Here is a 23,450-nt window from a genome sequence, read left to right as displayed (position 1 = left end):
TTACTAGGCCACCGTGATTACATGATGTTGTCATGGGTATGTCAGAGACTTCAGACAGTCGCACTGCATCTAGCTGTAGAAGTTCTCTGCTTTTGGTCTTGCAGACACCTTCTTAACCCTTCTGACCCTTTGACCCAGTGGCAACCTTTCTCCGGCTCTAATTGACACACCTGGACCTGGGTGTTTATAGACTCCCAGCCTGCTGCTGGGAGTTGACGATAATATTTTGATTTCCCCCTCTTAAAGTTTGGAGCTATAGCAGTCAGCTATCTTCCTCTTTGGTGTTGCTGGAGAACATCTGTGTTACATTTCCGAGTCTACTCAAGATAAGTTTTCCCCTTTGTCTATTTCAGCTGTCTTTAGTGGTAGTGGGGATCGACTAGCGCTTACCCCGTCATTTCCTAAGTAGGGCTTATCGCCAGAGTCAGGCAGGGATTAGGTTCCTGCTCAGCAACAGGTGCAGAACCTATACAGGGATGTTTACGGCAGACAGGGTGACTTTAGATCTGCTTAGGGGTCTCCACTCCTCCCTTCCATAGTGTTGGACTTCCTTCCCCTCATCCCTTTGTGTTGTACTTAGTCTTTCCTACACTGTGTGTGACAGATGTTAAAGAATAAAGAATTTTATGATGTACTGTGAGGCCTAATGAATAGTCCTCATGCTAGTTCATGACTGTAGGGTGCTTGTAAGTGCTAGAATTGATGACAGAATTTAACACACTCCTGGTCCGACTGCCATGGAGAACCAAACTGGACAATGGACCAAGACAGTTTGAATCTTTTTGCTCCTGTCTAATATTTAGTTTTAGAATAATATAATGAGCATTTCTGTGCTGGTCGTATCATTCAAATTGCAATTATCTGCATTCATTTAGAATCAGCATTAAATGGAACCCAGTTGGCATGTTTTACACATGGAAGCAGTGGTATGGCTCTACATCTCTAATAAAAATATATATATTTTTTATAAAATGTGATATGCCATTCCTGGGAAATCTACCATAGAAGTCATATAATCAAAAGAGGCTGGAAATGCACCATTGCCACATCAATGCTCTGGGAAGGAGCCATCCACTGACTCCCACACTGCATTTCCAGTCTGATTTGCACATGGCTCATACACTAGATTTCTCATGAATGGTACATGGGATATCTACAAAATATATTGAATTTTCCATTGGGGGACATTAACATACACAGCCATGCCACTACTTCTGTATGTATATTTTTTTCTGAGATGCATAGTGATCTGTGAACATATTTTAGTGAAATTAATATCTCTGCTTCAGGTTTTCCTATTAAATTAGTTTTACTTTGTGATAAATCAGGAGTGATCAGGAAGGAAACACGTTCCATACATAACATCGGACAGGTTCTCTTTATCCAACAGTACAGTTACAACATCATTAAAATATAGGAAATAAAAAGGGCACCGCTTACTGAAAGCAAATAATCGGGGGGTAGGATTTATCAATGGCTTTACACCACTTTTACGGTGCACCCCATTTTGTGCAAACATTTGCCATTTTTTTACTTCTCCTGCCATTTTTCAAAACGGTCTTTCAAAAGAAAATGGTGCAGGGTCAACTATCATCTGAAATATTTAAAGTGACTTTCTACTGTCTAAATTCACCGTCTCCCTGCCGCGGCTCGGTGCTTTGGCTGCAGCAGTAGCATCATGTCGACCGCTTGCATCACCGATCACCGCTGCAGCTAATCACAGAGATCAGTGGTGGTGCCAAGGGTGATGGCACGAGCCGCCAAGCTCAGTGATTAGCTACAGTGGTGATGAAAGCTGCTCACTTGTCGTCATTGCTGGAGCCAAAACACCAAGGCCAAAGCAATGGCGGGGATCCAGCGCTGCACTCAGGAAGGGTACCGGCTCTGTTCTCTATTTTCAAAACTTTCGAGTGTTAGGAGGCCACTTTTCTGAAAGTGGACCACAATTTACAATAAATGGCAAATTGTTCAATATGATGTATCTAGCCACGTTTCTGTGCATGGCTAGATATGAAATAAAGGCTCAGGACAGAAAACGCCTCTTGAGAAATTGGATGCATTTCAATCTACTACACATTGGTTTTAGACTGACAAATACAACTAAGCAAATCTCCCAAATTTAACCCCTTCATGACCCAGCCTATTTTGGCCTTAATGACCTTGCCGTTTTTTGCAATTCTGACCAGTGTCCCTTTATGAGGTAATAACTCAGGAACGCTTCAACGGATCCTAGCGATTCTGAGATTGTTTTTTCGTGACATATTGGGCTTCATGATAGTGGTAAATTTAGGTCGATAATTTCTGAGTTTATTTGTGAAAAAAACGGAAATTTGGCGAAAATTTTGAAAATTTCGCAATTTTCACATTTTTAATTTTTATTCTGTTAAACCAGAGAGGTATGTGACACAAAACAGTTAATAAATAACATTTCTCACATGTCTACTTTACATCAGCACAATTTTGGAAACAAATTTTTTTTTTGCTAGGAAGTTATAAGGGTTAAAATTTGACCAGTGATTTCTCATTTTTACAACAAAATTTACAAAACCATTTTTTTTAGGGACCACCTCACATTTGAAGTCAGTTTGAGGGTTCTATATGGCTGAAAATACCCCAAAGTGACACCATTCTAAAAACTGCACCCCTCAAGGTGCTCAAAACCACATTCAAGAAGTTTATTAACCCTTCAGGTGTTTCACAGCAGCAGAAGCAACATGGAAGGAAAAAATGAACATTTAACTTTTTAGTCACAAAAATGATATTTTAGCAACAATTTTTTTATTTTCCCAAGGGTAAAAGGAAAAACTGGACCACGAACGATGTTGTCCAATTTGTCCTGAGTACGCTGATACCTCATATGTGGGGGTAAACCACTGTTTGGGCATACGGCAGGGCTTGGAAGGAAAGGAGCGCCATTTGACTTTTTGAATGAAAAATTGGCTCCAATCTTTAGCGGACACCATGTCGCGTTTGGAGAGCCCCCGTGTGCCTAAACATTGGAGCTCCCCCACAAGTGACCCCATTTTGGAAACTAGACCCCCCAAGGAACTTATCTAGAAGCATAGTGAGCACTTTAAACCCCCAGGTGCTTCACAAATTGATCCGTAAAAATGAAACAGTACTTTTTTTTCACAAAAAAATTATTTTAGCCTCAATTTTTTCATTTTCACATGGGCAACAGGATAAAATGGATCCTAAAATTTGTTGGACAATTTCTCCTGAGTACACTGATACCTCACATGTGGGGGTAAACCGCTGTTTGGGCACATGGTAAGGCTCGGAAGGGAAGGAGCGCCATTTGACTTTTTGAATGAAAAATGATCTCCATCGCTAGCAGAGACCATGTCACGTTTGGAGAGCCCCCGTGTGCCTAAACATTGGAGCGCTCCCACAAGTGACCCCATTTTGGAAAGTAGACCCCCCAAGGAACTTATCTAGAAGCATAGTGAGCACTTTAAACTCTCAGGTGCTTCACAAATTGATCCGTAAAAATGAAAAAGTACTTTTTTTTCACACAAAATTTCTTTTAGCCTCAATTTTTTCATTTTCACATGGGCAACAGGATAAAATGGATCCTAAAATTTGTTGGGCAATTTCTGCTGAGTATGTTGATACCTCATATGTGGGGGTAAACCACTGTTTGGGTGCACGGCAAGGCTCGGAAGGGGAGGCGTGCCATTTGACTTTTTGAATGGAAAATTAGCTCCAATCGTTAGCGAACACCATGTCGCGTTTGGAGAGCCCCTGTGTGCCTAACCATTGGAGCTCCCCTACACGTGACCCCATTTTGGAAACTAGACCCCCCAAGGAACTTATCTAGATGCATAGTGAGCACTTATAACCCCCAGATGCTTCACAGAAGTTTATAACGCAGAGCCGTGAAAATAAAAAATAATTTTTCTTTCCTCAAAAATGATTTTTAGCCCAGGATTTTTTAATTTTCCAAGGGTAATAGGAGAAATTGGACCACAAATGTTGTTGTCCAGTTTGTCCTGAGTACGATGATACCCCATATGTGGGGGTAAACCACTGTTTGGGCACACGGCAGGGCTCGGAAGGGAAGGCACGCCATTTGGCTTTTTGAATGGAAAATTAGCTCCAATCATTAGCGGACACCATGTCACGTTTGGAGAGCCCCTGTGTGCCTAAACATTGGAGCTCCCTAACAAGTGACCCCATTTTGGAAACTAGACCTCCCAAGGAACTAATCTAGATGTGTGGTGAGCACTTTGAACCCCCAAGTGCTTCGCAGAAGTTTATAACGCAGAGCCGTGAAAATAATAAATGTGTTTCCTTTCCTCAAAAATATTTTTTTAGCCCAGAATTTTTTATTTTTGCAAGGGTAACAGGAGAAATTGGACCCCAAAAGTTGTTGTCCAGTTTCTCCTGAGTACGCTGATACCCCATATGTGGGGGTAAACCACTGTTTGGGCACATGCCGGGGCTCGGAAGGGAAGTAGTGACGTTTTGGAATGCAGACTTTGATGGAATGCTCTGCGGGCGTCACGTTGCATTTGCAGAGCCCCTGATGTGCCTAAACAGTAGGAACTCCCCACAAGTGACTCCATTTTGGAAACTAGACCCCCCAAGGAACTTATCTAGATGTGTGGTGAGCACTTTGAACCCCCAAGTGCTTCACAGAAGTTTATAACGCAGAGCCGTGAAAATAATACATGTGTTTCCTTTCCTCAAAAATATTTTTTTAGCCCAGAATTTTTTATTTTTGCAAGGGTAACAGGAGAAATTGGACCCCAAAAGTTGTTGTCCAGTTTCTCCTGAGTACGCTGATACCCCATATGTGGGGGTAAACCACTGTTTTGGCACACGTCGGGGTTCGGAAGGGAAGTAGTGACGTTTTGGAATGCAGACTTTGATGGAATGGTCTGCTGGCGTCACGTTGCATTTGCAGAGCCCCTGATGTGCCTAAACAGTAGAAACACCCCACAAGTGACCCCATTTTGGAAACTAGACCCCCCAAGGAACTTATCTAGATGTGTGATGAGCACGTTCAACCCCCAAGTGCTTCACAGAAGTTTACAACGCAGAGCCGTGAAAATAAAAAATCATTCTTCTTTCCTCAAAAATTATGTCTTAGCAAGTAATTTTTTATTTTTGCAAGGGTAACAGGAGAAATTGGACCCCAACAGTTGTTGCCCAGTTTGTCCTGAGTACGCTGGTACCCCAAATGTGGGGGTAAACCACTGTTTGGGCACACGTCGGGGCTTGGAAGGGAGGGAGCACCATTTGACTTTTTGAATGCAAGATTGGCTGGAATCAATGGTGGCGCCATGTTGCGTTTGGAGACCCCTGATGTGCCTAAACAGTGGAAACCCCTCATTTCTAACTTCAACACTAACCCCAACACACCCCTAACCCTAATCCCAACTGTAGCCATAACCCTAATCCCAACCCTAACCCCAACACACCCCTAACCACAACCCTAACCCCAACACACCCGTAACCCTAATTCCAACCCTAGCCCTAATTCCAACCCTAACCCTAAGGGTATGTGCCCACGTAGCGGATTCGTGTGAGATTTTTCCGCACGACTTTTGAAAAATCTGCAAGTAAAAGGCACTGCGTTTTACCTGCGGATTTACAGCAGATTTCCAGTGTTTTTTTGTGCGGATTTCACCTGCGGATTCCTATTGAGGAACAGGTGTAAAACGCTGCGGAATCCGCACAAAGAATTGACATGCTGTGGAAAATACAACGCAGCGTTTCTGCACGGAATTTTCCGCATTATGGGCACAGCGGATTTGGTCTTCCATAGGTGTACACGGTACTGTAAACCTGATGGAAAACTGCTACGAATTCGCAGCGGCCAATCCGCTGCGGATCCGCGGCCAATCCGCTGCGGATCCGCGGCCGATCCGCTGCGGATCCGCGGCCGATCCGCGGCCGATCCGCTGCGGATCCGCGGCCGATCCGCTGCGGATCCGCGGCCGATCCGCTGCGGATCCGCGGCCGATCCGCTGCCAAATCCGCACATGCCATAACCCTAACCCTACCCGTAACCCTAACCCTAGTTCTAACCCTAACCCTAGTTCTAACCCTAACCCTAGTGGAAAAAAATATATATATATATTTTCTTTATTTTATTATTGTCCCTATCTATGGGGGTGATAAAGGGGGGGGTTTATTTATTATTTTTTTTATTTTGATCGCTGTGGTAGAACCTACCACAGCGATCAAAATGTACCTGTAAGGAATCTGCCGGCCGGCGGGCGTACTGAGCATGCGCCCGCCATTTTGGAAGATGGCGGCGCCCAGCGAGGAGACGGCCGGACACCGGGAGGATCGGTAAGTATGAAGGGGTGGTGGGGGGGTGGATCTGAGCACAGGGGGGGTGATCGGAGGACGGGGGGAGCGGACAGCAGGACGGGGGAGCGGGCAGGAGCACGGGGCAGCGGAGCACAGGACGGAGGGGACCGGACCACGCACCGGAGCACTGGGGGGGCGATCGGTGGGGTGGGGGGTGGTCACTTCAGGTTTTCCAGCCATGGCCGATGATATTGCAGCATCGGCCATGGCTGGATTGTAATATTTCACCTGTTTTTTAGGTGAAATATTACAAATCGCTCTGATTGGCAGTTTCACTTTCAACAGCCAATCAGAGCGATCGTAGCCACGGGGGGGTGAAGCCACCCCCCCTGGGCTGAAGCACCACTCCCCCTGTCTCTGCAGATCGGGTGAAAATGGAGTTAACCCTTTCACCCGATCTGCAGGAGCGCGATCATTCCATGACGCATACGCTGCGTCATAGGTCGTTTTGGCACCGACTTTCATGACGCAGTGTATGCGTCAAAGGTCGTTAAGGGGTTAAAAGGCTTATGTATATTTTGGATGGATATGCCAACTTATTACCCATCACAGAGGAGAAAGAGTAAGACAAATACAATCCTTATGCTGCAGTAGCGGAGATTCATAATATTAGAGGAATAATCCTTCCTAGTAATATGATAGTTGGAAGAACAGGGTACATTTTCATCCCAGTTTCAAAATGAAGCGTCAATGGCTGCTCCATTCTTTCCCTATGGGACTGACAGAAATATGACAATTAGGACACATCCTGGGATTATCCAAATATTGCCCAATGTTATACTAACCACAAACTTCCTCCGAACCCCAAAGTCAAAGTAATTAAAGGAGTATTCCCATCTCCAAGATCGTATCCCAATACGTAGTAGGTATAATAATAATAATATTAGCAAATATCTCCAATTTGAAATGTAGTATAGTTCTTCGGATGCACTATGTCGCTTAGGTATCCATGGCTATGACCACTCATATAGTGACAGTTAGTTAGCTGTTCGTGGTTGTAACCATGGATGCTTAAGATACTGCAATGCCTGCACATAGGGTAAGTGACATAGTAAATCTGAAGAACTGTACTACATCATTTCTAATTGGACGTATATGTTCATATTATTATTATTACGCATACTACATATTGGGAACACCCCTGTCCGATCAGCGGCACTGTTGCTCTGCATAAAAGAGGCAAAACTAAAACAACTGAGAAGTTTTCAAATAAATATTAAATGTGCTCCCAAATTATTATTTATATAGAAAGATTTATGTATTCGCCCCAAGAATAGAAGCTGATATTTGATTAGCTGTAACGACTAGGACATGTCGCTGGCGGTGATATTCTCTCATTACATGCCCCATTTGCATTATAGTGACTTCAGTGTATTGTTCCTCTCATCCTAAGACTTATTTGCCCGGAGCACTTTTATTTCACTACATTATCATTCCCTTGCATTTTCAATGAGATACATAGATTTATGCAGAAGTGAGCATATATGATACAAAATTACTAATAGCGGCTCTCCTGGATGTTCTCAAGCTGTCACTTGGAACCCGATATTCCTTCCAAATCCGAAGAGAAATGTGCAAGAAGATGCTCGGATATAGTAGAGCAAAATGCCTTCTGATGGATCAGTCAGGCAATTCCGCAAGGTGTGCAGTTTGTAGGAAGCTATTACAGGCCGGGTTTCTTCTTCCCATGCAGCAGTAATATATACACCGCACCGTGCAGACCTATATTATATGGTGTGAAAAGAATTTCCCTGTAGCAAGCAGGCAGAGGTCATGATGAAGTTTCGGAAGGACAATAGAGTTATCCACTGCATACTGAACATTGACATGACCCGCGTACAAGTGTGAATTCATGGAACTGCTTCTAGTAGTGGAATAACGCTATTAGTACATGCCATATCCTATATATCTGCTCTGAAAGGCTTCACATTCAGATTCCATGTGGACGAGGAACCCGATACCTAATACTGCATTACAATGATCTCTGAAGGTCATACACAAGGCCATCAAACCAAGATAGAAGAATATGATCCCTGAAAGCTCTCCTAACCTGCTGCAATATACTCTGCTCTAATATCACATTTGTGATGTCTACAAGTTGTGTCATTACATGAACTCATCTGTGAACCAGCCGTACAATAGCGTTCATACACAACGGTGTACTTATTAACGGGAAAGGTCATCATTGGAATTCTTCAGCTTGTGGAGGTCTTCTAGCTTAACCTCTGGTAACCATCCTGAGTTACCTCCAACGCCCTGGAGATACCGATGCCCCAGCATCCAGAAAGGCCTGTAGCCCTGCTCCCATTGCACCAAAGGGATGAATAGACACAAGGGGCCCGAGTCCCTCCCAGTCCCTAGCACCTCAGACTCATCATTTTGCCCGACTTATCTGCCACCATCTGCATCTTAACATGTTGTAAGACTAAATGCACCAATAGATAACTAGAAAAAAATGTGTTTAATCTTTACTCATCTTGTATGCAAATCTCTGGCTTCCAGTCATGTGGGAGGAGCTAGATATTGATGCAGTCATGCTCGTCTGCCTGTAGTCATGCCCACCACTGAGTGATAACCTGATGCCATTCTCCAATGAAATCCCAAGCCTGTGCATCGTGAGGCAGACCCTGGCCATGCGCCTCGGAGATGTCTGTACACCCCTAGAGCCATTTCTAATCTGCGCATGCTCCTGGAGCTGCTGGTGTCTCTGCCCTGCTACATACTCTACCAGGAGGTGAAGAGCTTAAGCAGCACTGGATGAACCCAATTTGTAGCCAAAAAAGTGTGTTAATGAAATTGAAGTACCCTTCACTTATCTTTAATCCACTGACTTGTACCAACATAGCAGAGCCTAGGGCACTAACAACATGGAGGGAGCTACTGGATGCCAGCAACTTCTGGAGCATGAGGAGAATGGAAAAGAAGCTGGCAAAATATACACCCAGCTTTAATAACATATGCCAGGGGTACTGCCTGACAGCCACGCAGGTATGGGATTTCACTGAAGAGCGGTGTGACGTCGGGCAGTGCAGCCCATCATTCAAACCACTGAAGGACAGAAAAGGGCCCCTGTGCAAGAACAATACAATGGCCTAAAAGCAGACATGGCACAATCTATCTATCCACATCTATGACAGGAGCTGACAGGTACCTGTAGAAGTCAGTCAGGTCACTCCAGGAGCGAGATTTTTTTTTTGTAGCAAATAAATAAATACCTCCATAGACTTTCATACAAAACCCAGACATGGCAGTGACATAGACAACATGCCATAGCTCAGTGGCTGTGGCAGAATTACCCCCAGGTGGGCACCTTGTTGGTGGATATGGCAGTGGCTGCATAGCTCAGTGGCCGTGGCAGAATTACCCCCAGGTGGGCACCTTGTTGGTGGATATGGCAGTGGCTGCATAGCTCAGTGGCCGTGGCAGAATTACCCCCAGGTGGGCACCTTGTTGGTGAATATGTCAGTGGCTGCATAGCTCAGTGGCAGTGGCAGAATTACCCCCAGGTGGGCACCTTGTTGGTGGATATGGCAGTGGCTGCATAGCTCAGTGGCCATGGCAGAATTACATCCAGGTGGGCACCTTGTTGGTGGATATGGCAGTGGCTGCAGAGCTCAGTGACCGTGGCAGAATTTCCCCCAGGTGGGCACCTTGTTGGTGGATATGGCAGTGGCTGCATAGCTCAGTGGCCGTGGCAGATTTTCCCCCAGGTGGGCACCTTGTTGGTGGATATGGCAGTGGCTGCATAGCTCAGTGGCCGTGGCAGAATTACCCCCAGGTGGGCACCATGTTGGTGGATATGGCAGTGACTGCATAGCTCAATGGCCGTGGCAGAATTACCTCCAGGTGGGCACCTTGTTGGTGGATATGGCAGTGGCTGCATAGCTCAGTGACCGTGGCAGAATTTCCCCCAGGTGGGCACATTGTTGGTGGATAGGGCAGTGGCTGCATAGCTCAGTGGCAATGGCAGAATTACCCCCAGGTGGGCACCTTGTTGGTGAATATGTCAGTGGCTGCATAGCTCAGTGGCAGTGGCAGAATTACCCCCAGGTGGGCACCTTGTTGGTGGATATGGCAGTGGCTGCATAGCTCAGTGGCCATGGCAGAATTACATCCAGGTGGGCACCTTGTTGGTGGATATGGCAGTGGCTGCAGAGCTCAGTGACCGTGGCAGAATTTCCCCCAGGTGGGCACCTTGTTGGTGGATATGGCAGTGGCTGCATAGCTCAGTGGCCGTGGCAGATTTTCCCCCAGGTGGGCACCTTGTTGGTGGATATGGCAGTGGCTGCATAGCTCAGTGGCCGTGGCAGAATTACCCCCAGGTGGGCACCATGTTGGTGGATATGGCAGTGGCTGCATAGCTCAGTGGCCGTGGCAGAATTACCTCCAGGTGGGCACCTTGTTGGTGGATATGGCAGTGGCTGCATAGCTCAGTGGCCGTGGCAGAATTACCCCCAGGTGGGCACCTTGTTGGTGGATATGGTAGTGGCTGCATAGCTCAGTGGCCGTGGCAGAATTACCCCCAGGTGGGCACCATGTTGGTGGATATGGCAGTGGCTGCATAGCTCAGTGGCCGTGGCAGAATTACCTCCAGGTGGGCACCTTGTTGGTGGATATGGCAGTGGCTGCATAGCTCAGTGGCCGTGGCAGAATTACCCCCAGGTGGGCACCTTGTTGGTGGATATGGCAGTGGCTGCATAGCTCAGTGGCCGTGGCAGAATTACCCCCAGGTGGGCACCATGTTGGTGGATATGGCAGTGGCTGCATAGCTCAGTGGCCCTGGCAGAATTACCCCCAGGTGGGCACCTTGTTGGTGGATATGGCAGTGGCTGCATAGCTCAGTGGCTGTGGCAGAATTACCCCCAGGTGGGCACCTTGTTGGTGGATATGGCAATGACTGCATAGCTCAGTGGCCGTGGCAGAATTACCCTCAGGTTGACACCTTCTTGGTGGATATGTAAGTGGCTGCATAGCTGTGGCCGTGGCAGAATTACCACCAGGTGGGCACCATGTTGGTGGATATGGCAGTGGCTGCATAGCTCAGTGGCAATGGCAGAATTACCCCCAGGTGGGCACCTTGTTGGTGGATATGTAAGTGGCTGCATAGCTCAGTGGCCGTGGCAGAGTTACCCCCAGGTGGGCACCATGTTGGTGGATATGGCAGTGGCTGCATAGCTCAGTGGCCATGGCAGAATTACCCCCAGGTGGGCACCTTGTTGGTGGATATGGCAGTGGCTGCATAGCTCAGTGGCCGTGGCTGAATTACCCCCAGGTGGGCACCATGTTGGTGGATATGGCAGTGGCTGCATAGCTCAGTGGCCGTGGCAGAATTACCCCCAGGAGGGCACCTTGTTGGTGGATATGTAAGTGGCTGCGTAGCTCAGTGGCCGTGGCAGAGTTGCCCCCTGGTAGGCACCTTGTTGGTGGATATGGCATTGGCTGCATAGCTCAGTGGCCATGGCAGAATTACCCCTAGGTGGGCACCTTGTTGGGAGATATGGCAGTGGCTGCATAGCTCAGTGGCCGTGGCAAAATTACCACCAGGTGGGCACCTTGTTGGTGGATATGGCAGTGGCTGCATAGCTCAGTGGCCATGGCAGAATTACCCCCAGGTGGGCACCTTGTTGGTGGATATGGCAGTGGCTGCATAGCTCAGTGGCCGTGGCAGAATTACCCCCAGGTGGGCACCTTGTTGGTGAATATGTCAGTGGCTGCATAGCTCAGTGGCCATGGCAGAATTACCCCCAGGTGGGCACATTGTTGGTGGATATGGCAGTGGCTGCATAGCTCAGTGGCCGTGGCAGAATTACATCCAGGTGGGCACCTTGTTGGTGGATATGGCAGTGGCTGCATAGCTCAGTGGCCGTGGCAGAATTACCCCCAGGTGGGCACCTTGTTGGTGGATATGGCAGTGGCTGCATAGCTCAGTGGCCGTGGCAGAATTACCCCCAGGTGGGCACCTTGTTGGTGAATATGTCAGTGGCTGCATAGCTCAGTGGCAGTGGCAGAATTACCCCCAGGTGGGCACCTTGTTGGTGGATATGGCAGTGGCTGCATAGCTCAGTGGCCATGGCAGAATTACATCCAGGTGGGCACCTTGTTGGTGGATATGGCAGTGGCTGCAGAGCTCAGTGACCGTGGCAGAATTTCCCCCAGGTGGGCACCTTGTTGGTGGATATGGCAGTGGCTGCATAGCTCAGTGGCCGTGGCAGATTTTCCCCCAGGTGGGCACCTTGTTGGTGGATATGGCAGTGGCTGCATAGCTCAGTGGCCGTGGCAGAATTACCCCCAGGTGGGCACCATGTTGGTGGATATGGCAGTGACTGCATAGCTCAATGGCCGTGGCAGAATTACCTCCAGGTGGGCACCTTGTTGGTGGATATGGCAGTGGCTGCATAGCTCAGTGACCGTGGCAGAATTTCCCCCAGGTGGGCACATTGTTGGTGGATATGGCAGTGGCTGCATAGCTCAGTGGCTGTGGCAGAATTACCCCCAGGTGGGCACCTTGTTGGTGGATATGGCAATGACTGCATAGCTCAGTGGCCGTGGCAGAATTACCCTCAGGTTGACACCTTCTTGGTGGATATGTAAGTGGCTGCATAGCTGTGGCCGTGGCAGAATTACCACCAGGTGGGCACCATGTTGGTGGATATGGCAGTGGCTGCATAGCTCAGTGGCAATGGCAGAATTACCCCCAGGTGGGCACCTTGTTGGTGGATATGTAAGTGGCTGCATAGCTCAGTGGCCGTGGCAGAGTTACCCCCAGGTGGGCACCATGTTGGTGGATATGGCAGTGGCTGCATAGCTCAGTGGCCATGGCAGAATTACCCCCAGGTGGGCACCTTGTTGGTGGATATGGCAGTGGCTGCATAGCTCAGTGGCCGTGGCTGAATTACCCCCAGGTGGGCACCATGTTGGTGGATATGGCAGTGGCTGCATAGCTCAGTGGCCGTGGCAGAATTACCCCCAGGAGGGCACCTTGTTGGTGGATATGTAAGTGGCTGCGTAGCTCAGTGGCCGTGGCAGAGTTGCCCCCTGGTAGGCACCTTGTTGGTGGATATGGCATTGGCTGCATAGCTCAGTGGCCATGGCAGAATTACCCCTAGGTGGGCACCTTGTTGGGAGATATGGCAGTGGCTGCATAGCTCAGTGGCCGTGGCAAAATTACCACCAGGTGGGCACCTTGTTGGTGGATATGGCAGTGGCTGCATAGCTCAGTGGCCATGGCAGAATTACCCCCAGGTGGGCACCTTGTTGGTGGATATGGCAGTGGCTGCATAGCTCAGTGGCCGTGGCAGAATTACCCCCAGGTGGGCACCTTGTTGGTGAATATGTCAGTGGCTGCATAGCTCAGTGGCCATGGCAGAATTACCCCCAGGTGGGCACATTGTTGGTGGATATGGCAGTGGCTGCATAGCTCAGTGGCCGTGGCAGAATTACATCCAGGTGGGCACCTTGTTGGTGGATATGGCAGTGGCTGCATAGCTCAGTGGCCGTGGCAGAATTACCCCCAGGTGGGCACCTTGTTGGTGGATATGGCAGTGGCTGCATAGCTCAGTGGCCGTGGCAGAATTACCCCCAGGTGGGCACCTTGTTGGTGAATATGTCAGTGGCTGCATAGCTCAGTGGCAGTGGCAGAATTACCCCCAGGTGGGCACCTTGTTGGTGGATATGGCAGTGGCTGCATAGCTCAGTGGCCATGGCAGAATTACATCCAGGTGGGCACCTTGTTGGTGGATATGGCAGTGGCTGCAGAGCTCAGTGACCGTGGCAGAATTTCCCCCAGGTGGGCACCTTGTTGGTGGATATGGCAGTGGCTGCATAGCTCAGTGGCCGTGGCAGATTTTCCCCCAGGTGGGCACCTTGTTGGTGGATATGGCAGTGGCTGCATAGCTCAGTGGCCGTGGCAGAATTACCCCCAGGTGGGCACCATGTTGGTGGATATGGCAGTGACTGCATAGCTCAATGGCCGTGGCAGAATTACCTCCAGGTGGGCACCTTGTTGGTGGATATGGCAGTGGCTGCATAGCTCAGTGACCGTGGCAGAATTTCCCCCAGGTGGGCACATTGTTGGTGGATAGGGCAGTGGCTGCATAGCTCAGTGGCAATGGCAGAATTACCCCCAGGTGGGCACCTTGTTGGTGAATATGTCAGTGGCTGCATAGCTCAGTGGCAGTGGCAGAATTACCCCCAGGTGGGCACCTTGTTGGTGGATATGGCAGTGGCTGCATAGCTCAGTGGCCATGGCAGAATTACATCCAGGTGGGCACCTTGTTGGTGGATATGGCAGTGGCTGCATAGCTCAGTGGCTGTGGCAGAATTACCCCCAGGTGGGCACCTTGTTGGTGGATATGGCAATGACTGCAGAGCTCAGTGACCGTGGCAGAATTTCCCCCAGGTGGGCACCTTGTTGGTGGATATGGCAGTGGCTGCATAGCTCAGTGGCCGTGGCAGATTTTCCCCCAGGTGGGCACCTTGTTGGTGGATATGGCAGTGGCTGCATAGCTCAGTGGCCGTGGCAGAATTACCCCCAGGTGGGCACCATGTTGGTGGATATGGCAGTGGCTGCATAGCTCAGTGGCCGTGGCAGAATTACCTCCAGGTGGGCACCTTGTTGGTGGATATGGCAGTGGCTGCATAGCTCAGTGGCCGTGGCAGAATTACCCCCAGGTGGGCACCTTGTTGGTGGATATGGTAGTGGCTGCATAGCTCAGTGGCCGTGGCAGAATTACCCCCAGGTGGGCACCATGTTGGTGGATATGGCAGTGGCTGCATAGCTCAGTGGCCGTGGCACAATTACCTCCAGGTGGGCACCTTGTTGGTGGATATGGCAGTGGCTGCATAGCTCAGTGGCCATGGCAGAATTACCCCCAGGTGGGCACCTTGTTGGTGGATATGGCAGTGGCTGCATAGCTCAGTGGCCGTGGCAGAATTACCCCCAGGTGGGCACCATGTTGGTGGATATGGCAGTGGCTGCATAGCTCAGTGGCCCTGGCAGAATTACCCCCAGGTGGGCACCTTGTTGGTGGATATGGCAGTGGCTGCATAGCTCAGTGGCTGTGGCAGAATTACCCCCAGGTGGGCACCTTGTTGGTGGATATGGCAATGACTGCATAGCTCAGTGGCCGTGGCAGAATTACCCTCAGGTTGACACCTTCTTGGTGGATATGTAAGTGGCTGCATAGCTCAGTGGCCGTGGCAGAGTTACCCCCAGGTGGGCACCATGTTGGTGGATATGGCAGTGGCTGCATAGCTCAGTGGCCATGGCAGAATTACCCCCAGGTGGGCACCTTGTTGGTGGATATGGCAGTGGCTGCATAGCTCAGTGGCCGTGGCTGAATTACCCCCAGGTGGGCACCATGTTGGTGGATATGGCAGTGGCTGCATAGCTCAGTGGCCGTGGCAGAATTACCCCCAGGAGGGCACCTTGTTGGTGGATATGTAAGTGGCTGCGTAGCTCAGTGGCCGTGGCAGAGTTACCCCCTGGTAGGCACCTTGTTGGTGGATATGGCATTGGCTGCATAGCTCAGTGGCCATGGCAGAATTACCCCTAGGTGGGCACCTTGTTGGGAGATATGGCAGTGGCTGCATAGCTCAGTGGCCGTGGCAAAATTACCACCAGGTGGGCACCTTGTTGGTGGATATGGCAGTGGCTGCATAGCTCAGTGGCCATGGCAGAATTACCCCCAGGTGGGCACCTTGTTGGTGGATATGGCAGTGGCTGCATAGCTCAGTGGCCGTGGCAGAATTACCCCCAGGTGGGCACCTTGTTGGTGAATATGTCAGTGGCTGCATAGCTCAGTGGCCATGGCAGAATTACCCCCAGGTGGGCACATTGTTGGTGGATATGGCAGTGGCTGCATAGCTCAGTGGCCGTGGCAGAATTACATCCAGGTGGGCACCTTGTTGGTGGATATGGCAGTGGCTGCAGAGCTCAGTGACCGTGGCAGAATTTCCCCCAGGTGGGCACCTTGATGGTGGATATGGCAGTGGCTGCATAGCTCAGTGGCCGTGGCAGATTTTCCCCCAGGTGGGCACCTTGTTGGTGGATATGGCAGTGGCTGCATAGCTCAGTGGCCGTGGCAGAATTACCCCCAGGTGGGCACCATGTTGGTGGATATGGCAGTGGCTGCATAGCGCAGTGGCCGTGGCAGAATTACCTCCAGGTGGGCACCTTGTTGGTGGATATGGCAGTGGCTGCATAGCTCAGTGACCGTGGCAGAATTTCCCCCAGGTGGGCACCTTTTTGGTGGATAGGGCAGTGGTTGCATAACTCAGTGGCCGTGGCAGAATTACCCCCAGGTGGGCACCTTGTTGGTGGATATGGCAGTGGCTGCATAGCTCAGTGACCGTGGCAGAATTTCCCCCAGGTGGGCACCTTGTTGGTGGATATGGCAGTGGCTGCATAGCTCAGTGGCCGTGGCAGAATTACCCCCAGGTGGGCACCTTGTTGGTGGATATGGCAGTGGCTGCATAGCTCAGTGGCCGTGGCAGAATTACCCCCAGGTGGGCACCATGTTGGTGGATATGGCAGTGGCTGCATAGCTCAGTGGCCCTGGCAGTATTACCCCCAGGTGGGCACCTTGTTGGTGGATATGGCAGTGGCTGCATAGCTCAGTGGCTGTGGCAGAATTACCCCCAGGTGGGCACCTTGTTGGTGGATATGGCAATGGCTGCATAGCTCAGTGGCCGTGGCAGAATTACCCTCAGGTTGACACCTTCTTGGTGGATATGGCAGTGGCTGCAAAGCTCAGTGGCCGTGGCTGAATTACCCCCAGGTGGGCACCATGTTGGTGGATATGGCAGTGGCTGCATAGCTCAGTGGCAATGGCAGAATTACCCCCAGGTGGGCACCTTGTTGGTGGATATGTAAGTGGATGCATAGCTCAGTGGCCATGGCAGAGTTACCCCCAGGTGGGCACCATGTTGGTGGATATGGCAGTGGCTGCATAGCTCAGTGGCCGTGGCAGAATTACCCCCAGGTGGGCACCATGTTGGTGGATATGGCAGTGGCTGCATAGCTCAGTGGCCGTGGCAGAATTACCCCCAGGTGGGCACCTTGTTGGTGGATATGGCAGTGGCTGCAAAGCTCAGTGGCCGTGGCTGAATTACCCCCAGGTGGGCACCATGTTGGTGGATATGGCAGTGGCTGCATAGCTCAGTGGCCGTGGCAGAATTACCCCCAGGTGGGCACCTTGTTGGTGGATATGGCAGTGGCTGCATAGCTCAGTGGCCGTGGCAGAATTACCCCCAGGAGGGCACCTTGTTGGTGGATATGTAAGTGGCTGCATAGCTCAGTGGCCGTGGAAGAGTTACCCCCAGGTGGGCACCTTGTTGGTGGATATGGCATTGGCTGCATAGCTCAGTGGCCATGGCAGAATTACCCCCAGGTGGGCACCTTGTTGGGGGATATGGCAGTGGCTGCATAGCTCAGTGGCCGTGGCAAAATTACCACCAGGTGGGCACCTTGTTGGTGGATATGGCAGTGGCTGCATAGCTCAGTGGCCGTGGCAGAATTACCCCCAGGTGGGCACCTTGTTGGTGGATATGGCAGTGGCTGCATAGCTCAGTTGCCGTGGCAGAATTACCCCCAGGTGGGCACCTTGTTGGGGGATATGGCAGTGGCTGCATAGCTCAGTGGCTGTGGCAGAATTACCACCAGGTGGGCACCTTATTGGTGGATATGGCAGTGGCTGCATAGCTCAGTGGCCGTGGCAGAATTACCCCCAGGTGGGCACCTTGTTGGGGGATATGGCAGTGGCTGCATAGCTCAGTGGCCGTGGCAGAATTACCCCCAGGTGGGCACCTTGTTGGGGGATATGGCAGTGGCTGCGTAGCTCAGTGGCCGTGGCTGAATTACCCCCAGGTGGGCATCTTGTTGGGGGATATGGAAGTGGCTGCATAGCTCAGTGGCCGTGGCAGAATTACCCCCAGGTGGGCACCTTGTTGGGGGATATGGCAGTGGCTGCGTAGCTCAGTGGCCGTGGCTGAATTACCCCCAGGTGGGCATCTTGTTGGGGGATATGGCAGTGGCTGCGTAGCTCAGTGGCCGTGGCTGAATTACCCCCAGGTGGGCATCTTGTTGGGGGATATGGAAGTGGCTGCATAGCTCAGTGGCCGTGGCTGAATTACCCCCAGGCGGGCACCTTGCTGGGGGATATGACAGTGGCTGCATAGCTCAGTGGCCGTGGCTGAATTACCCCCAGGTGGGCACCTTGTTGGGGGATATGGCAGTGGCTGCATAGCTCAGTGGCCGTGGCAGAATTACCCCCAGGTGGGCACCTTGTTGGGGGATATGGCAGTGGCTGTACTGTTCACTACAATCACCTAACAGACTGTCGGATAAGTCTATAACTGCCTGTATATAACCTGATGTGCACCTGTGCGACAGCCAGGGGAAAAAACAGCAACTCAATTTCAGAAAAGACGCTCTTTACACAGTTTCATCTAAAATAAAATTAGAAGGAAAAAGGAAATGATTATTGACATTAGGGCTCCCCTAAACGGAAGGGTTAGATATGCTGCGAGAGACACCTACAGCTATAGGACCATCAGCCTATGAACATGCAAACAATCCACCCTGCAGCCATAGATCTGGTTGTAGTATTTTAATAAAACTTGACCATAGCTACTAGAAATGCAAGCGACCACATGAAGAATAAATGGAAGAAGACTATGTTAGCAGACAATATATTCCTCCAATGCCTGGAGATATCCTTTCTCGCAGCATACAGCACTTTGCTTCCTTATGCAGGGGCTTTTCATCTGTCTTCCTGGAATTGCGTTTTCCAGTGGAGACATCAGCATCTTTGGCACAGACAGAGAAAATATTACTCAGCGAACGGCCACGTATGTTTCCAGTATCTGCATCCAATACTGTCGAAACCAGACACAAAAAAGACTCTCAAAGCTGCAAAATAATTGAAAACATAAAGACGTCTAGAGCGGAATAGAACTAATCACTACTTTATACTAAATATTCCATTCTGCGCACAGTTTCTGCAGAGATGGATGTGACTAGTCAAAGAGCTCCAGAACAATTCCTGCCAAGTGATGCCCAGCTCACACAGGGCCTCTTATTCTTGTTATTCACACTAAGTAACATTTTACCATGGATTTCTTTATGTGACTATATGCAGATGTATTATGTGGTCGCACTGGAATATTAAAGGGGTTGGTTGTCTGACTTATTGATGGCCTAACCTTAGGATAGGTCATCAATGTCTGATCAGTGGGGAACCTCCACGCTGTTTAGATGCAGAGTAGCACAGCTCCATCCACAGACTAGTGGCCGTTGCAGGTACTACACATCCACCTCCTAATGATTTGAACAGGGGGCAGATATGCAGTACCCGGCCCGGCCAGTATACAGTCAATGGAACTGTGCTGTGCAGCTCCACAACTGCCGCTGACACCGGGAAGAGCTGATCGGCAGGGGTGCAGTGTATCTCACCACCACAGATCAGACATTGATGACCTATCCTAAAAATAGGCCCAGACAACCCCTTTAAAATCATGATATGGCTCAAATACTTCCTATGTCTTAGGGAACTTTACTAACATTTTAAAAATAGTAGTCTTCTGATTTTCCTTTTAGGCTAAGTGCACTGCACACGTTGCAGAATTTCCGCGGAAATTTCCGCGGAAATTCTGCAACTCCTGCTGCGGTATAACGCATGCGGAATTCCCAAGCGTTTTCCCGCTAAACACTAGCATTTTGCAAGCGTAACTAGCTTGCAGAATTAAAGCGTTTTCCAAGCGATCTGTAGCATCGCTTGGAAAACTGATTGACAGGTTGGTCACACTTGTCAAACATAGTGTTTGACAAGTGTGACCAACTTTTTACTATTGATGCTGCCTATGCAGCCTCAATAGTAAAACGATCTAATGTTAAAAATAATGTAAAAAAATAAATAAAAAAAATGGTTATTCTCACCTTCCGACGGCCCCCGATCTCCTCAGCGGTGCATGCGGCGGCTTCCGTTCCTATAGATGCTTTGGGTGCGAAGGACCTGGGATGACTTCATGGTCACGTGACCGCGACGTCATCCCAGGTCCTTCGCACAAAGCATCCCTTGGAACGGAAGCCGCCGCATGCACCGCTGAGAGGCGGGAGGACTCCGGGGGCCATCGGAAGGTGAGTATATCACTATTTTTTATTTTAATTCTTTCTTTTTTTTAACAGTGATATGGTGCCCAGCCCGTGGAGGAGGGTACCATCCGCACATAATCCGCTTACTTCCCGCATGGTGGGCATAGCCACATGCGGGAAGTAAGTGGATCAATGCATTCCTATGTGTGCGGAATCCCCACGATTCCGCAAATTAATGAACATGCTGCGTTTTTTTCCGGAATGCGTTTCCGCTCAGGAAAAAAACGCAGCATGTGCATACAAAATGCGGATTGCATTCTTTTAATTGGATGCTTAATGTGAGCAGTTTTTTCAGGGTTTCATCGCGTTTTTATAGTGACAAAACGCGAAAAAAACGCAAAAAATCCGGAACGTGTGCACACAGCCTTAATATTATATTTTTAATCTTATGTATATTAAAAAGTACAGAATTGCAAGTAACAAAAGAGAGTAGTTTTCCAGGACTTCTTCATTGATCACCTAAATTTAGGAAACATACATACAATACTATATTGGGCCGGTTTCACACGTCAGTGGCTCCGGTACGTGAGGTGACAGTTTCCTCACGTACCGGAGACACTGACACACGTAGACCCATAAAAATCAATGCATCTGTTCAGATGTCATTGATTTTTTGCGGACCGTGTCTCCGTGTGCCAAACACGGAGACATGTCAGTGTTCGTGGGAGCGCACGTATTACACGGACCCAATAGAGTCAATGGGTCCGCGTAAAACACGGACCTCACACGGACATTCTCCGTCTGGGGTCCGTGTGCGTGCAGGAGACAGCGCTACAGTAAGCGCTGTCCCCCCCACATGGTGCTGAAGCCGGTATTCATATCTTCCCTGTAGCAGCGTTTGCTATAGAGAAAATATGAATAATAGTGTTAAAAATAAAGATCCATGTGTCCGCCGCCCCCCAACCCCCTGTGCGCCCCCCCGCTGGTCAGAAAATACTTACCCGCTCCCTCGCTCCTTCCTGGTCTGGCCGCGGCTTACTGTATGCGATCACGTGGGGCCGATCATTTACAATCATGAATAGTCGGCTCCGTCCCTATGGGAGGTGGAGCCACATATTCATGACTGTAAATGATCGGCCCCACGTGACCGCATGCAGGAGAAGCCGCGGCCAGACCAGGAAGGAGCGACAGCCGACGGGGGACCCGGGTAAGTATTTTCTGACCAGCGGGGGGGCGCACAGGGGGTGGGGGGGCGCACAGGGGGTGGGGGGGCGGCGGACACCTAAATCTTTATTTTTAACACTATTCTTCATATTTTCTCTGCAGCAAACGCTACTGCAGAGAGGATATGTATCGCAGCTTCAGCAGCTTCAGCACCATGCAGAGTGGGTACCACACGCTCCGTGTGGTACCCACTCGCCATACGGGCGGCACACGTGTGCCGCACGTATGGCCTCCGTGAGTTCCCAGGCACACGGACACGGATAACTCCGGTACCGATTTATTCCGGTACCGGAATTATCTGGACGTGTGGGACAGCCCTTGGTGAGAGGCCGGCACGCGGCTGTCGGGTATGGAAAAGGTGGAGAGCGAGAATGGCATGGCTCCATACACAGTAAAGGCTACTGCAACACAGCTCCTATTGAAATGTACAGGATCTATATCTGGCCACAGTGAATCTACAAGCAGCCGGTCAGTGAGTGTACGAGGCCAGGCTCACTGATCTGATATTGATGACCTATGGTAAAGGTGGTCCTAAAAAAAACCTTAAAACTGACAACTACCGCCTGCGGCATCTATAGACCATTATGGTACGTTCACACATAGCATAATTACAACTTTTTTTTCTGCCCAAAATCCATGGTTCATAGGAAAAATGCTGCATCCAATGCGCGAGTTTTTGTTACATTTTTATCCGCGCTTTCTACCAATTCAAAAATGCAAAAACGTTGAAATAATTGTCAAAAATGCAAAAACGTTTAAATAATTGACATGCTGCATCTTACCAAAAACGCAGCAGCAGGAGGAGACAGAGCTGGGTGGGGAATAGAGCTGGAGTGACAGAGGCTTTAAATCTAGCACAGTCATTCAGCCTCAGTTACATGATTTCTCAATAGTGGAGGGCTGGACTGGCCATGTAAAGGTAATGCTGGACTTGTCCTTGAAAGAGCTATGTGCACAAATAAATAGTTCAGGGTATGAAATCCTACTGACAGATTTCCTTTAAGGCAAAACATAAACATTAGAAAGTTGCCTGATATCTACCTACTGTGGATATAAAAAGTCTACACATCCCTGTTAAAATGCCAAGGTTTTTTTTTATATAAAAAAAATTATACCAAGAATAATTTCATAATTTTTTCTACCTTTAATGTCATCCATAATTTTTACAATTCAGTTGATAAATAAACTGAAATATTTTTGTTTAGAAAATGAAAAAATACCGTAACAAAAATAATATGGATGCAAAAAAATAGGCACATCAGTAATCTAATACTTTGTACCCTTTCAATTTAAGTCAGTATTTGGTCTTTCTCAGCACGCCCCATCTAGAATTGTCAATCTTTGCAGGAGTCTTCCAATTCTGTCAGATTGCAAAGGAATCTCCTGTGCACAGCGCCCTCTTCAGGTCAACCCACATGTTTCAATTGGATTCAGGTCTGGGCTCTTGCTGGGCGATTCTAAAATGTTTATCTTCTTCTGGAAAAGCACTTCTTTGTTTATTTTGAAGGTATATTTAGGGTACATGTCATACTGAAAGGAGGTGGATCACTGATGTTTTGGGGATGTGTGAGCTACAAAGGCACAGGAAACGTGGTCAAAGTTGAAGGAAAGATGAATTCAGCACGTTATCAGCAAATACTGGAGGCAAATTTGCATTTGTCAGCCTCGAAACTGCACATGGGACGTACTTGGATGCTCCAACATTACAATGACTGAAAATACAAGGCCAAATCGACCTGTCCTTGGCTACAGCAGAACAAAGTAAAGGTTCTGGAGTGGCCATCTCAGTCTCTTTACCTCAGTATCATTG

The 23,450-nt window shown here is 49.3% G+C and overlaps 1 protein-coding gene across 1 annotated transcript in view; it reads right to left on the bottom strand.

Moving 5' to 3' along the window:
* Nucleotides 1–23,450, bottom strand: part of KLF7 (KLF transcription factor 7) — a 223,429-nt gene that overhangs the window by 161,476 nt on the left and 38,503 nt on the right. The gene's annotated exons all lie outside the window — the stretch shown is intronic.

This window comes from Ranitomeya variabilis, chromosome 7 (assembly GCF_051348905.1).
Source record: "Ranitomeya variabilis isolate aRanVar5 chromosome 7, aRanVar5.hap1, whole genome shotgun sequence".
NCBI classification, from domain to species: domain Eukaryota; kingdom Metazoa; phylum Chordata; class Amphibia; order Anura; family Dendrobatidae; genus Ranitomeya; species Ranitomeya variabilis.
This window is presented reverse-complemented; position numbering and strand designations above follow the sequence as displayed.